This window comes from Pinus tabuliformis, chromosome 3_2 (assembly GCF_031772625.1).
Source record: "Pinus tabuliformis cultivar Carrire ecotype Pingquan chromosome 3_2, CPIR1, whole genome shotgun sequence".
Classification (NCBI taxonomy): Eukaryota; Viridiplantae; Streptophyta; class Pinopsida; order Pinales; family Pinaceae; genus Pinus; species Pinus tabuliformis.
This window is the reverse complement of record NC_142302.1, coordinates 900,758,706-900,772,397: the sequence shown is the minus strand read 5'-3', so window position 1 is coordinate 900,772,397 and position 13,692 is coordinate 900,758,706.

Here is a 13,692-nt window from a genome sequence, read left to right as displayed (position 1 = left end):
CATTGACTTATTGGGAGAGCTACACGGGAACATTGAGGTTGGAGGGACAACTTCCAGTGACTAAGTGGGAGGATCTCGAAACCTTCATTAAGTCACAATTCTATCCCATTGGGTACATGGAAGTCCAGTGGATCTGGTGGCATTACTTCAAGCAAAAGTCAGGTTGAAGCATGTAAGAGTACACCAAAAAATTTAGAAAGATGGCTATAATGTTGGGTATCTCTCCAAAGAACCCATATGTACTCAATTATTTCAAGGGTATGCACTACTATCTGCGTGAGCAAGTGATGTTGTTCAAGCCCAAAATAGTGGATGAGGCTCGTGCACAAGCACGATACCTAGAGAACATAGGCCTAAAAAGAGCACAATCAAGTGGACCAAAGTAAAAGGAGCAAGAAGAAACTTCTAAGGATGGGAAGAAGAAGTCAAAACGGGGAAAAGATAAAAATATGGTAGCCACAACACATGAGTGCAAAGATCCTAACAACCACTACAACATTGATGGCCATACAGAGGAGAAGTGTTGGAAGTTGTATCCAGAGCTAAACATGAAGAAAAATTAGAATGATAATAAGAAGAAGAATCTCATGGCCACTAATTCGAGAAACCAAGTTGAAAGCATCTCAAGCATGGATGAGAATATCATTTGTACATCAGTGTAGAAGGAGGTGAATTTGAGTAGCCTTCAGCAATTGGAAGAGAAAGAAATGACCAAAATTTGTCATGTAAAGATTTAGGTCAAGAAGACAAAGCTTGATGCTCTGTTTGACTCAAGATCGCAAGAAAATATCATTGTAGTAGATCTGGTCAAGAAGTTGGGTTTGTAAGTTCATGATCATCCAAACCCATATCCACTAGGATGGGTACATAAGCATGCAGAGTTGAAGGTAACAAAAAAATGCAAAATTAGATTTTCTATCAGTGCTTATTTTTTTGATGAAGTAGATCTGGATGTGTATCCCCTTAATGTATGTGGACTCATGTTTAGGAGTCCATACATGTACACGCATCATGAAATATTAATGAGGAGAGCTAACCAATACCACCTCATTAGGGATGGAAAATAATTCATCATCAATGCACACAAAGACAAGTCAAAATTTTTATTGGTAAATGCCAACCATTCCAAGAAATTGGTCAATTCCAACAAGAAGTATGTTTAATTGTTTTTAAGAGAAGGTTAGTATGTAGAGGAATCAATAAGAGGCAAGGAATCCTTAGAGGGTTGTACTAAGAAACAAAAAAAAACAATTGGAGGAGTTGTTACATGCATACAAGGATGTGTTTCGAGAGCCTAAAGGGTTAACCCCTAAGAGAGAAGTGGAGCATGAGATCCAAATATTGGGTTGAATAAGGACTCTATTATAGAAGCAAGTGTGGTGAAGAAACAGTTGCAGTAGCTACTAGAATAGGGTGTCATTCAACCGAGTACATCACCATGTGAGTCACCCATCATCATTGTGCCAAAGAAGGATGAGACTTGGCAGATGTGCATAGATTACGGGGCATTCAATAAAATCACGGTCAAGAATAGATACCCCTTGCCTAGGATAGGAAATATGCTAAATCAGTTGCAACAAGAAAAATATTTCACCAAGCTCGACGTGAAGTCTAGATATCACCAAGTTCGAGTCAAATAAGAAGACACATGGAAGACCACCCTCAAAACCAAACAAGGTTTGTATGAGTAGTTAGTTATTCCATTTGGCCTATGTAATGTACCAACTATATTTATGAGATTAATGAATGATGTATTGCACCCTTTTATAGATTCATTTGTTATTGTCTATTTCGATGCTATATTAGTAATATATAGTGCTACCTTGGAGGATCATATTTCACATATGATGCAAGTGCTGGAAACATTGAAGAAGCACCAGCTACTAGAAAATCTCAATAAGTGTGAGTTTGGAGGAGAATTGAAGATAGGTCATTCCAAGATGGAGGCCACCATGAAATCGTTGGTGCTTACTAATGTTACTGAGGTTAGGAGTTTCATTGGAGCAACAAAGTACCTAAGGAATTTCATAGCCTCAGTTTCAGTAGTATCAACACCGCTCCATGCCATAACAACAAGGGGAAAGAGTTTCCAGTGGGGAAAAGGGTAGCGTAATGTTTTCAATGAGTTAGAGAAGAATATCAGTGAAGCACTAGTTATTCCATTACCAAACTTTTGATGAGCCTTTGAAGTGGAGATGAATGTGAGTGGGTATGCTATGGGAGTTTTCTTGATGTAAGGAGGAAGGCTCGTTTGCTACCATTCTGAAGTATTTTATGGGGCAGTTCTTAACTACCCTACATATGATAAGGAGCTTTATGCTATGTTGAAAGTTGTGAGCAAGTGGAATCGCTATCTGATGGGAAAGGAGATAATAATCTACATAGATCACCAACCATTATAGTACTTGCAGGCCTAGAGTAAGCTACATAAGACCAGGCATTACAAGTGAATGGAGTTTTTACAGTAGTTTCATTTGGTGATCAAGTATAAGAAGGGTACTACAAAAAAGTTGACTGATATGCTTTCAAGGCCACCCACATCAAAGATTACAACTTTGGGTACTATTATGCACATGGAGCCATTCACGCATGATGCATACATAGAGGCATATTCAGAAGATGAGGACTTCAAGGAGGCATATGAGTAGTTGCAAAGTAAGAGTCATGCACATGATGATGACATCACTGTTGACTACCATCTCCATAATGGGTTAATCTACAAGTTGGATAAGTTATGTGTTCCTAAATGTGAGTGTTTGCAAGTGATGAGAGAGGCTTAGACCTCCAATATTGCAGGGCACTTTGCTGCAGGGAAGACCATGGCTAACTTGTAGAGGTATGTGTATTGTCCCATGATGCAAGAGTAGGTAACTAGGTTCATAAGAAGATGTATGCTTTGCTGTATCGACAAGCCTAGCAACAAGAAATATGGCCGGTATCATCCCTTACTTGTACCTACTCATCCTTGGGAAATCATTTCCGTGGACTTTGTGGTAGGTTTACCGACGACCAAGAAGGGACATGACTACTTGTTCATGGTAGTTGAAAGGTTCAACAAGATGTGCGTTATGATGCCACGTAAAAAGACTATCAATGGACAAGAAGCAACAAACTTGTTCTTTGGGTAGTTCTAGGCATACTTTGGGATACCAAGGAGCATAATTTTAGATAGGGATATAAGATTTCTTAGTCCATTCTGGACTACATTATGGGAGAAGATGGACACAACATTAAAGAGATCTACAACATTCCATCCACAAAGATATGGGTAGACATAGGTAGTCAAAAATACTTTGGTTCAAATTCTAAGGGGTTACAACCAAAAGCATCTGAAGACCTAGGATGAAAATATGGTATATATACAACATTCTTATAACAATGAAGTCCACACTTCTACAGGAATGTCCCCATTTGAAACTCGTTTTGGATATTTTCCACCTTCCCCTTTGGATATTGCATATAGGCAGCAACGAGGAGTGAAGGAAGACCTTACATGAGATGCTTTGAGGGCTGAAAAATTTATAGAGAAGATCAAGAAAATACATCTACAAGTATAGGAAACACTGCAGAAGTTGTAGGTGAGGTATAAGGATAGACATGATGAGCAAAGAATTGAGAAATCATTCAAGGTGGGAGATAGAGTATGGCTACTATTAAACAAGGGGAGGATGCAGGGGCCTGGTAAGAAAATCAAGGCTCTAAGGTATGATCCCTTTGAGATACTGGAAAAGGTGGGTGATAATGCCTATTGACTCAATTTACGACCATATATGTGCATTTACTCAATCATAAATGTAGATAATTTGAAACTATGAGCCTTCCATGCTAGATCAGAAAGAGGAATGGGTCCTACCTTCTGTGGAGGATTTGGCACTAGATGCTTAGGCGGAGTTCATATAAGATACATTTTTGTAGAGGAGGTTAAGAACTACAAGACAAGGGCACAAAACCTTTGGCAGATTCAGTTGAAGGGACAACTTCCTTGCAAAGCTAAATGGTACACTAGAGAGAATGTGGACGAAAACTTTCCTCACCTCATTCAGTAAAATCTTTTGTGGACCAAAAGCCTCCCAAAATGGGGAGGTGTGATCCGAATTAGATCACTATATTGTTTATTATCCATGTCAGTACATTTGTAGAGGAAAAAGTGGAGGAATCATCTCATGAGACCGTTTTTACTAGCGAGACCGAGTTTGGGAAAACGAGGTTTGGAACCTTTTGGGAGCATTTTGAGGCATCAAATTACGTTTTCACCAGTAAAAATTTGCCACATTAACGTCACACCTTTTCGTGCTATTCTACACACAAAAATATTTCCAACAACATAAGAATCACTTCAATTAGAGTATGTATGCAAAAGTTATGCCACTTAGAATTGGGCCTTCCTGTTTTCACACCTATAATTGAGGAGGATGTTCCATCAACCTCCATTATTCATGGAAAAGGGGCTAGGCACATGTTTGTGTTGTAAAAGACTCTAGAAGGGCCTATTTTGTAACTCTAGTTAAGAGTTGATGTAGTCCAACTTAACCACTAGTAGGCTATCAAGTGGTATTATAACCGGGCCTCAAGGAAGAAGAGGCATTCCATTCTTTCGAGAGGATTTTGTTCCATAGTTGAGAAAAGATGGTTAGAAGAAATAAGAGGTAGAACACACAGAGAGGATCTATGCATTCTAGTAGTCCATAGGCCATAGACATTACTTCTTTGTATCTGCAGCCATATTTTGAGACAAAGAAAGATAGTGAAGCAACCTCACCTTCCAGCTGGGTTTTCTCCCAAAAGGGTTTCCCATATAGCATATCTTGTGTATTATGTCTGTGTGAACTTATTTTTTCATTCTCTACTTTTATACTTTAGTTACTTTTACATGCATCCACTAATTACAGTTAATTTTAACGATCTAGAAATTAAATAAAACTGTAATAATGTATAATCTTAGATTTTTAATATAATATTATCATATCTATTGTTACGAATTTTCAATTTACGAATCAATATAGCTACAATAGTTGTGTATAATGCTTAATACTACCATAATGCATGTAGCCAAACACGATAATGACCTAAGTTAACATAGAAAAACTAGAGGTATAATTTGTGGCAAGAAAGGTATACATTAATATGTTGATTCCAACCTTACAACATAGGAAGAATAACTCATAAGGTAATTGGTCTACTAAATGTGTATGCCTTAAGGGTAAGTATCAGGTGAGACTTAGTCACTTTAGCCATACGTTAAGAACCAACTGTTATAATTATAGGTATGAAAAAGATTGGTAAGATTTTATGTTCATAATTTTATTAATAAAAAAAGAATAAGAATATAAAAATTTGAATTTATAAAATATTTACATGTAACCCATAGCATCTAACATTTAACATTTAACACCTACACATCTTTCGTATACTACCCTATAATGCCCTATAGAAAAAACCAAAAGTACATTTAACTTCCAACACTTTTTCCAATTTTATCCATCAAATTGTGTCTTCGTAATTTCCAAGAAATGTAGTAGTGTTAAACTCTAAACTAGAGTTACAATATTGATTATCTTAGAGTCTTCTTCATCATGATCAGATAGCTAGCCCATTTTCCCATTAATAATGGAACTTGGTTTGGCATCCTCTCCAATTATGATGGTCAAACTAGAATGCCAACATCCAAGTAGATTAAGTTTTGCATATAGACTTTGATTCAGGTTAATGTTGCCTCATGTCAATGCTAATTATGTAGAATAGAGAAGAATGTGCAACACTTGAGAAACAAATTTTTACCTTATGAAAGCAAAACCAGGCAGTGCTAGTAAAAATCGTCTTTTAACGTAGATTTTCAACTTTACCCATTCTAAAAGAATAAAAAATGAAAAAAAAAAAAAGGACATAATGATGCAATTCATATCATAGGACATCTTATTTTAGTAAGCTACATGCCTTATGGTTTCTATTTTATAATTTTAAATTCCCAACATAGAGTTAATTTTTAAATACTCAAAAATCTCTAGTTCGACCACCACTCTCTATTTCTATTGAAACAATTCTCTTTTTTATCAACTAATAAAAAGGTATATTATACATTAAATACTATATTATTCATTGTAACATCCCCACTCATATTAATAAAATATTAATAAATCTTATTGAAATACAGCTTGAATGCATCTCATATCTAAAAATGTTGTGAGATAAATTGAAAACTTGCAAATACCCTCCTTTCCTCTTTCTTTAGAGACACTTTTTCCATTTTTCCCATAGGAAAAATATTGTAAATTATACATTTCACTTAGGTTGAGATTTAATTGATAAGTTGTATGAATTGTAATTTATTATAACCAGCTTAATCTTAATTCAAGTTGTACAAATCTCTTTTTTGAATGCAAAATGTGAGGAAACATTTACATCTCAAGAGATTTGACATTTTTCGACATTTAATAGATCTGTAGTTAATATGGATCTAGGCTAGTTTGATATATATATATATATATATATATATATATATATATATATATATATATATATATATATATATATATATATATATATATATATATATATATAAGCACTCACTAGTTAAGACAATCACATAAGCAAATGATACCTTTAAATAGGCTACACTGGAGAAGAATACCATGATAAAATCATGAATTGATAAAACCTAGATTCCAGAAAATTGATCGTAAATTTACTATTTTATCTCAATTTTATTTTAATTATTAGCTATTAGTTTTCCTATTTTATTTTATTTTATTTCTTTATAACTATCATTGAAATTATGCCAATTTTATAATTTTATTTTAACCATCCTAGATCCATCTTATTTCCGTATCTACCAAGTTGCTAAGAGGGATCAAATCTCTTTTTACTTTAAAAGAGGTTTTCATCTCAGGTGATGTGATGAGTTAACATGGATCTAGGTGGTTTTATTATTAATTATAATTATAATTATAAATATTAATTTTATATTTATATTTATATTTTATTTATTTTTAGTTTTATCTAATTTGACTAATTCAATATGTTTCACTGATAATTATCATTACTAATTATTTTATTTTATTCTATTTTTAAATTTTATTTTGTATTCACCTACTCAAAATGTTTAGTTCGAGAGTGGAGATAGTGGAGAGTGCCCTCTAGGCAATTAATTTTAACATATTATTAAACCCACATGTGAATGTTTATAAATATTTACACCACTGCAACATATCCCCATAAAATAAAATTAGAATAAAATATTTATATAATAATTTGATTTTGAAATGAGTTATGGTGTTTTGGCAAGTGGTATTTATAACCCATGCCATTGGCCATGGTAGTTTATCAAAGTCTATTACAAATTAACAATATCCATGATAAAATGAGTTGAATATCCATGATTAATAATGATAAGGCGTGATATGGTAAAAGTATCCATTGCAACTTAGTTCTTAAAGAATTTTATTATATTTAACTAAATTTAAATATTGTTACTAAATCATCATGGTAAAATAGATGTTAATTTATAACTACTATTTATATGTTATATATTTTAATGTCATAAATATATTATGCTTTTCTTTTATCTAATTTTTTTCGTAATTTTATTAATAAAATCAAATTAGTATATAAAAAATTGAATTTAAAAAATATTTACATCTAACACCTACACGTCTACCCTATAATACCATATATTGTGTACCACTCTCGCACAACAATTTTAAATTATTAACAAAAAAATAATTTTTTAATTTCCTTTTTCATGTAATTTGAGGAAGTAAAAATGTCTACATTACATAACATGTGTATACTTATAAACCAAACATTTAATAAATATTGACATATTTAATTCCTACACATCCCACATATAACACCACACATCTAGCCCCTACTCATCTACCTCATTTAAGTGCAATAATTATTTTAAATATAGTTGATCATGACTAAGCATATTTGATATAGTCACTTAATGATTGACATGCCTTATAGATTCAAATCATTAATTTATTGCTTTAATTTAGTAGCCATAAATAAATACATATTTTAGTGTGTAACCGCGATAGTTATTATAAATTGTAAATACTTTAAGTGCAACTTTTGAGGTGGATTTTTTTGCAAGAATCTCGCTAAGAAATTTATGGCCAAGGCCAAATCTTGATTTGTGTTGTTTAAAATTGGTTTTTTAAGTGCATATATGGATTTAACACCCTAAAAAAACCTATCAAACTTTGATTGTGAAGACTTCACTCGGCAAACCTGTGATTTCAACTAATCACTACCTAAATTAGAACAAATTAGATCGGAAAATAAACCGGAAAACTTTCCAAAAAAAGTCACACTTAAAAACTAGTAGTATTTTCAATAATAAATTTGTTTCACCAAATCACATATACAACATTTTAGTAATAATCTAATTATTTTAAAAATGAAACTTAAACATTGTAATTTTGAATGTATATTTATTTAATTAGTTGATTTTTCTTATTCTATGAAATATTTTTGGATATGTATAGTTTAACTAGTAAATGAAATAGAAAATTTTCCTAAAATGCAGTAGATATTTTTGATAATTGTTTAATTGCAAAGTCATGGATATTTTAGAATCACAATCTTGGTGCAAATGATTTACGGAGGGGAAGTCCAAATGTTTTATCTTTTAGTATTTTGATAAAATAATAATTATATCATCTTTTTTGAGATCATAACATTTTTTTAAGTTTTTTAAGTTGCATGTTGCATTTATGAATGAATTGTGGATTTAAATGCCATAAAACCGTCGGTCACTTAAATGATTTAAACTTAACAACTTGAATCACCTAGGTTAACAAATATTAGTTAAATTGTAAATAAAATTTATTGAATATTACACCAAAAATAACAAAAATATAATTTTTTAAATTATTCTGCTATGGATGATAAACAAGGTAAATGTAAATTGTGGACTTGTAATTAGAACCAAGTTATGGATTCAATCACTTTCCACTCTAAAATATATTTGTATGTCCAGATTTGATCCATGTTGACCCTTGATAGATCCAAAGTTAAGATAGACGTAGGAAAATTTAATTTACCTTTTCTAATTAGGCTATATTCTGCAAGAATACCATGGGTCAATATTATAAGTTATCAATACCATGGGCTATTTTATTTTTATTATTTTTTTTTATTTTATGTGGTTATTTTTATTTTGACCATGTTAAAATATTTATTTTACTTTATAAGATCTCCACCATAATGAATTAGAAACCACCTATTTTTTTAATACTATATTTTAGTTTTTTTTAATATTATATTTTAGTTTTATATTAATGGTTAATAAAAAAATTATGAAAATAAATTTAGAGGGTCAATTTAAACCTTTAAACTCACTTTCCATACTTTTCTTTAAACAATTAAAGACATTTTTTAATTTTAAAAATGATCGGTTTATACCCTTAATATTCTATATATTTAATCCTAACAAATCCTAAAATCCCCTCCACCACATAAGACCAATAAGGAGTGAGACCAATAGAAAAGAGCTAACCAGCCATATATTGGGTATTTAATTCACTCAGAGCAGCACTCGACTTAAAGCGATAACACGGGAGCCGGCAAATTCGGCATTAAATAATATTTGCCCGCTCCCGTGTTATCGGGGTGAGTGGCATGCTGCTCTGAAAGCATTAAATACCCAATATATGGCTGGTTAGCTCCAGCCGAGACCAATACACTCCTTATTTGGCGGTAAAACTTGATCAAATCCACCAGCGAGACCATTAGTAATTTTCCGCAGCTCACATGTATTTGGTTATAAAGGTCACAACACAAACCCTACATCTTTGTCATTCTCCCACTTCTGAGGTACATATGTTTGGAATAGGAATAGAAATTTAAGGCAGTAGGCATATGCTTGTAACTGGACGTATCAAAAAACTCAGTTTCCATTATTATCATCACCATGAGCGCCTTGCGAGACGAATTGCGGTGCTGCAGGTCTGACAGCAAGAATTGGCGGTGTGCTAGAGCCCGTGTCCACAACTCTAAATACTGTGAACATCATCGTGACTTGATACAGAAAAATTACGAGAACAGCAAGAGAAAAAGAGAGAGGTATATAAACTTAGAATAGTTAGTATCCTCTTTTTACATTATTTGCAAATTCGAGTTGTTATAGTAATACTACCATTAATTTTTCTGTAGCCTGCCGGACGTGGAGATCAGTATAACCAGCCTGCCGGACGTGGAGATCGGTATAACCAAACAGTGTCTGAGCCAGAAATCGCAGAAACGATAAGTTTGCCGGGGGACATACTTGCTCTGGGCAACCTCACAGATGTTCTAAACGTGCCGACGTGGAGAGAACATCTTACTGACGCCGAGAAAAATCGACTTTATGAATTTCTTCCAGACTTGGAGGAGATGGATAAATCGAGTATTGCTGAATCTCTGTTGAATGGAGAGGATTTAAACTTTGGGAATCCGGCGATGAAGTGGGGAGAGAGTGTATGCAGAGGCGAGCAACATCCAGATGTTTTGCTGGAGAAGGAATGGGAGTTGAAGCTTTCCCAAAAGCAATACTTTAAAAATTTGAAGGCATATAAGGAGGCTGGCATAGCCTCATGTGAAGAGCTGAAACAGGTCTGTGTGTCGTTGGATGAAGATGATCCAAAGTTTCGGGATGATGTCAAGAAACGGAGGGGGAAGAGGCTATGGAATGAAGTAGAGTAGAGAGTACGGATACTACGTCAATGCCAAGGATTTTTCCGGTTTTAGATTGGGTTGATTCTCTGCTTTTGTCTGTCTTTACTGATTAGGTTACAACTTTTATAAGCTATTGGTATTGATTAGGGGCAGTATTTTACTGTATTTGAACTTCTCAGGATTTCTTGAACAGGGTGTTTGTTTGGCTTTGACCTCCACTGGTTTCATTTACTAGTGTTATAGTTTATATGAACACATGCAATAAAATTGAGGAGAAAGTAAAGTGCCGTGTAGAAGGCAAGGATTTCTCTTGGTTTAAATTGGGTTCATTCTCTAGGGTTTGTTTTCTTTACTGATGAGGGTAAACGTACTGGTATTGATTGGGGAAAGTATTTTCCGTAAATGGTTTAAGTCAGGTTGTTTATTTGCATTTGATCTTCTCTAGTTTCATTTAATTCTATTTTATTTTATTTAAACATTTTTTTTTGAATGAGAGTAGTTGAACATGTTCAGATAACATTTTTTTTTGAATGAGAGTAGTTGAACATGTTCAGATAATTTTTGAGGGAGAGGTTAAATTTAATAGCTATTTATTTGTCTTTTTTATCTAATGGTAAAATAATTAATTTAGATACATATTAAATTCAGAATTTTAGAAAAATCGGGTTAAGAGTTAAAATAGATGTAAATTTAAGCTGGTCTTATTGCATTTATAGAGTATTTTTAGGGTTTTTAGGTTTTTAAAATGGTTTTAAGATAACAAATAATATGGACAAATACAATGGGCTATGTAATACCATGGGCTTGTAAATCACAATAATTTTATAGTATAATTTAACTTTAGAAATTTATATTTAATTTATTTTTTTTAATCACAAAAGAACCCTTAGTCTATAACTACTAGTAAATCTTTAGGGGTCTCCCATGAAATTTCAACCTGAATCATGATCACCAAATAAGTGCCTAGAGACTTTATATTTAAAATTATAATTTTTTTTTTTAATTTTATCATAGTTTAAACATTTTATTTTTTAATTTAATTTAATTTAAATTTATTATTTACCAAGTCAAAATGTTTGTGTTGACATTATTACATCATTGTCATACTAGAGAAAGGAAATTATAATTTTAAAATTTGTGTTCTATTGATACCCATTGGTTCATTTCTAGAACTGTTAAAGTAAAAGTACAAAATGACGTATGGTAATTTTTTTTTTTTTTTTTTTTTTGTATTTAAATGACACATAGTAAAAGAAAAATATTATATTAACGTGATTTCTTTAGTCATTATGCTACTACAACATTGATTGCTATGTACACATTTACTTGGTGAATAAATGCTTTAGTGTACCATAATCAAACTTAAGAGTCCAACTGTTCCACGTACTTAATATCATTTATAATTTTTGTGGCTTTAATCCGGTAACTGGGGTTTATATTCATACTTTGCCTATAGTCTAACTATATGGTCATTGAACACCCCTAGATTTGGTGGGACCAGGGTTTTGGATCTTTCTAGGTGTTGCACAGTTGTTGGCTATGACCTCGGAAAGAGCTCCTCATCCATGACTCTTCGTAAGGCCACTTATTTGGATGGTGAATGTGGGAAACTTACTTCCTATGGTATTACTATGCAGTTTAGCCTCAACATTTACATTTTCTTGTTTTCTTGCAAGGATTCTTGGCTCCATTCTTGCCATCATTACCACATAATTTCTACGACATTCCTAATGGTTTTCTCACTCTTGCAGGATTACCAGAGTCTTTTCTATGCTCACAACCTTGGAAGGAGGCGACTAAATTCACAAGTCAATCCCTAGGTAACTATTTTTTTGTTTTGTTCAATACAATGTTTACTCATTTATGAGCTAATCTCTCCTTTACTCATTGCATTTCTTTGGTTAGGTTTTGCTGAAGGGGTTCAACCTTCTTTTGCTCTGGATTGACTTGTTGGGGTTCATGTCCCTGCCCCGCCATCCAATATGCTGAGTGTTGTAGAGCTACAACCCCGCCTCATCTTGTCGCCAGGTAATGTGTACATCTTATGTTGTGAAACCTCTAGGGGTTGCGAATTCGGGGAGAGGAGTTTCATATCATGTTGGTTCTAAATTCTTTAGTTAAGTTGTGTTGTAGACTTTGTAATAATCTTTAGGCTTGGTCTGTCACTATATTCCAGGTTCCTTAATGAATAGACTATCTAGGTTTAGTTAATCATTCTGCAAATGGGGAGTCACTTTGTATGTTGGCATTTTTGGTCTCAACTTAACTTTCAAGAACAACCCTTTATTAATTTTTGTTTGAATTTATGCCAAGATGATTAATATACACCATTGAATTTTGGTTTCTCTGATTTGTTGGGTGTTTCGACAAGGTTTTCCCGAGAAAGGGTTACCCACATATCTATATTTGTGTGACTATGATGACCATGCCTGATTAGGGTTTGACCCTTTGGTTCACTATAACTATTATTGAATTGTTTTGTTCATAACTAGTCATTAAACTTCTATTTATAGTTAATTCTAGTTTTTCTTTTAATAGAGATAGTTCTAATTTTTAAATAATTTCCCTTCTTACCATCTATTATCTGTACCCTAATATCTTTTAGGGTTTATTGGTATTTGATATTTCTGCCTTCTCGTTATCAGTAGCTTGATATATTTGTAATTTCGAGTTGTTTCTTAACAACATATGAGAATATTTGTTGACCGCTATTGGGTCATAAGCAATGTTATGGGTAGTTCTTTTTTTTGTTTGAATAGTAAATTAAATCTTTGCTCATAACCAATCCATCTTTGCATGTTCTTTCATCATTTCACTCAGTTTGTATAAGATATGTAACCGTAAGGGTTTGATTTCCATAGAAGGAAAATGTTATTCTTGTTGTTATAGTTCCCCTAATATATTTCCCTCTATGAAATCTAATTCCTGTTTTTGGAACTTTAAGCTAAGTTTCCTATACTAATTTTTTTAGAAAGACAATAACCTCTTACTTGGACAACACATTATATCTTTCAGCTAGAAAATAAATCTTCT